We start from the raw sequence: 3,799 nt of genomic DNA on the forward strand, positions 1-3,799 counted from the left end.
ACCGGGACGTGGAAGCCACGTCCATGCGGGGAGATGCCCCCCTTGCTCTCGCGCCTCTCCGCCCCATCTATGGTGCACCTTCTTCTTCTCCTTTTTCTTCCTCCGCCTCTTCCTCTTCCTCTTCCTCTTCCTCTCGCTCCTCCTCGTCCATCGGCAGGCGATATGCGCCCTTGCTGGGCACGCTTCCTTGCGACGCGTCGTCGCTTGCGTGCTTGGCCATCAATCCAATGACGCAGCACGTGGTGTTGGGGTTCTCTGGGGGGGGGCTTGAAATCTTGGGCTCTGAGCACTACGCAGGCGTGGGAGGCGAGGAGGAGGAGAGGGATGAAGAAGGAGGTGAGGCGAACTGTCATGGTGTCCTGAAGCAGGAGGAGGAAATCATTGCGGTGGATTAAACATGTGGTGAAGTGAGAGAGCGCGCATTGGTGAGCCTTGGGGACACTGTACATCACGGCCAAGGGAATGAGGAGAACATGGAAAGGGAAGGGGAATTCGAGCTGTCGAGGCGATCGATCACATAGCGCAGATGTAATGTATCCTGTGCATTTTACAAATCACCAAGTCAAATTTGCTGTCATTGTGGCCTTATAATCATTGCAAGTCACAACGAAAGACAACGTGCCGTACCTGGCAAAGAAACGTCAGGTGATAGAAAGTAGAGGAAAGCGTGCCGCCGCATGGGCCGTGGAGTATGGCTCTTTTAGGATCGGATCCTTTGGTTGGTTGCTTACACTTGACATGTACTTCACTGGCTTTGATCATTTAATCTACCACCTATGACAGTCATGTTTTTTCTCGCGTCGTGATAAATTTCTCACAGCCGCAAAAGAGAAATATCACCGCGCAATAGATGGTGCGGGTTAGTCAGCGCCTCACTCAAAGTTTAATGCGCACTCGGCCACCAACATGTCCAATATCCTACCATAGCATCGTATTTTCACTTTAAAATTCAGTGGCCCTTCGCTCATGGCTGTACAACATAGATAAAACATCTGCATCCGACATCACCGTGGGGTGAGAGTGAGCAGATCGGATCGAGCCGCCTTCTCTCGATCCGACAGAGATGATGACTCACCCTACTCTCTTTCCGCAGCACAATTTACTCCGCCATGCCGCTTCCCAAGGAAGGCCGGCGGGCGTCTGTATGTTCGGGTGTGGCCACTGCTACCGTTAATGAAGGCATGGAAGGAACTTGCTCGGTGTCTACTGCACATTTTCGGCTCCCTTTTTACTACCCCACGCGGCTGGCGTGGTCGCCGCATTGGCCCTGTCCACATGGTTTTCGCCTGGTGGGAAAAGAACACTAGTTTGTTCCGGCTTGTTTCGTTTCGCTCCGTCCTGGCACTGATGATGTCCCTTACATCTTTGACACACAACAACGATTCAGGCGATTGGTCTCCGCTTTTTGGAAGGAGACGTTTGGGCAGTGCGCAGGGTACGACACAGTCAGCTTAGGCGTCAGGAGTCGCTTGCTAGATTGGCAATGTTGGGCAGTTTGGCGGCTCTGTGGCGTGCCCACGAGCAAGTATCTCCAGCGAGCGCCCACATGAGTACATCCTTTGCTTTGTTGGATACGCCTCAGGTACGCGACTGATTTTTGGGCTCCCGTTGTGGTGGTATACTCGTAAGTCTTGGTAGGCCAACTGGATCATTGATAGGGCGTTGTACCTTCCTTCTAATCGAAAGCGGCGTGTCTTATCCGACTAATCTCCTTTCAACCGCTCACTTTGGCCCTGTCTAAAATTCAGGTCCCTATGCTTGGTATGGTCTTGATTGTTTCCCTCACCTGCCTCTGTCTCGTGTACGTCCGAGCAAGTAAATGTGCAGCTTGGACAACCCCTGACGAGCCCAGCACCAAAACCCGCTTAAACGAGATTAAAGCTGACCCTTCTTCCCCCTCCTCCCGCAGCCTTCCCAGTGGGGGGGGGGAGGAGGGGGACGTGGCGACGAGTAATGCGGATCGGCTTTTTTTGTCGGGGGGCGTCGGCATGCAGCGTGTTCCGCCCCGGCTCTCTCCAGCCGCCGGACAATCCATCATCATTATTGGCGCAGGCACTGCTGGCGCGGCTGCCGCCGTGGGACTGGCGGAGCGAGGCTTCAAAGTCCTCCTGTTTGAGCGGGACATGAGTTTGCAGGATCGGATCGTTGGGGAGCTCCTGCAGCCTGGCGGGGTCCGGGCTTTGGAACGTTTGGGCCTCGACGAGTGCGCGAAGGAAGGCATCGACTCCGTGCACGTGGACGGCTACGTGGTGTTCACGCCCCCCCAGCACAAGAAGGAGGGCGGAGAAAAGGTCCAGAGCATCCTTCTCAAGTATCCAGCTTACGATCCCGCCACCTTGAAGGAGCTCTTCGGAGTGATCGATCCCTCCCCCTCCTCTCCCGCCGCCGACCGTCCCACCCTCTCCCTCTCGCCCCCACGCTTCTCGGAAAAGGAGGGAGACAAGCTCGTGCATGGCGCGGGCAGGGCGGTCACGCCCCCCTTCCCCGAGGGAACCAAAGTCACCCCTGCTCCTAACCCCCCCTCTTCCCCTAGCGGGCACCTCTCTATGCCGCCTTTCCCATCCTTTCCCAGCGCTGCCCATCAAGGCCCTACTTCCCTCCATCCCCAAGGGAGGAGCTTCCACAACGGCCGGTTTGTCCAACGGTTGCGAGCCCGGGCATTGGCGGAACCGAACGTAACGGTCGTCAACGGCATCGTCTCCCGGCTTCTCTACGCCGAGCCCGACTCGCCCACGTCCCGGGTCATCGGCGTCGAGTACAAGATCGGCACGGGCCGGCGCGTCCGGAATGCAGACGGGGAGGAGGTGGAGGAGAAGGAGGTCCGGCGGGCCATGGCCCCCCTGACCCTCGTCGCCGACGGCCTCTGGTCCTCCCTCCGGACGCACGTGGACAAGGCGGCCAAACCCACTCAACTCTCCTCCTTCGTCGGCCTCATCTTGTCCCACCCGCCCATGGCGTCCCCTTTGCCCCACCCCCACTGCGGCCACGTGGTGCTGGCGGAACCCAGCCCGGTCCTCCTCTACCAAATCTCGTCCACGGAAACGCGTGTCTTGGTGGATATCTTTGGGCGCATGCCTTCGGCGTCCACGGGAGACCTCGCCCACTACCTCTCCACGCACATCCAACCCCAATTGCCCCCCGTGCTGCAGGCACCTTTCGCCGCCGCGGTGGCCCGGGGCGAGTTCAAGTCCATGCCGAACCGCAGCATGCCCGCCGCCAACGTAGACCGCGACGGGGTCTTGATGGTGGGCGACGCGTTGAACATGCGGCACCCCTTGACAGGCGGGGGCATGACCGTGGCGCTCCGGGACGTGGAGGCCCTCTGTTACCTCCTGGAAACGTCGACGGACCTGGGGAACCCCGCGGCGATGCGGGTCTTGAAAGGTCGCTTCGCCCGGGAACGGAAGGCATGGGCGGCGACCATCAACGTCCTTGCCAACGCCCTGCACGCCGTCTTTTCCACGCCCGCGGGGAATCCGACCCGGAAAGATTTGCGGGACGCCTGCTTCGACTACCTGTCCGTTGGCGGGTACTGCGCGGGGGGGCCCATCAATTTGCTCTCTGGCTTGACCCCACGGCCCTCCATCCTGGCCTTGCACTTCTTCCTGGTCGCCTTTCACGGCGTGCGGAAGTACCTGTGGCCCGTCCCCAGCTGGGGAGGCCTGGGGAGGACGTACGAGATGCTCCAGGTCGCGTGTGAGATCATCATGCCGCTCTTGTCGGTGGAGAAATCCACAGTGCTGGCGGCGTGGCCTGTGCGCGCCCTGGTCGGGCTCATCTTTCCGTATGGAAGATGAGG

This window comes from Nannochloropsis gaditana, assembly GCF_000240725.1.
Source record: "Nannochloropsis gaditana CCMP526 unplaced genomic scaffold scaffold272, whole genome shotgun sequence".
NCBI classification, from domain to species: Eukaryota; class Eustigmatophyceae; order Eustigmatales; family Monodopsidaceae; genus Microchloropsis; species Microchloropsis gaditana.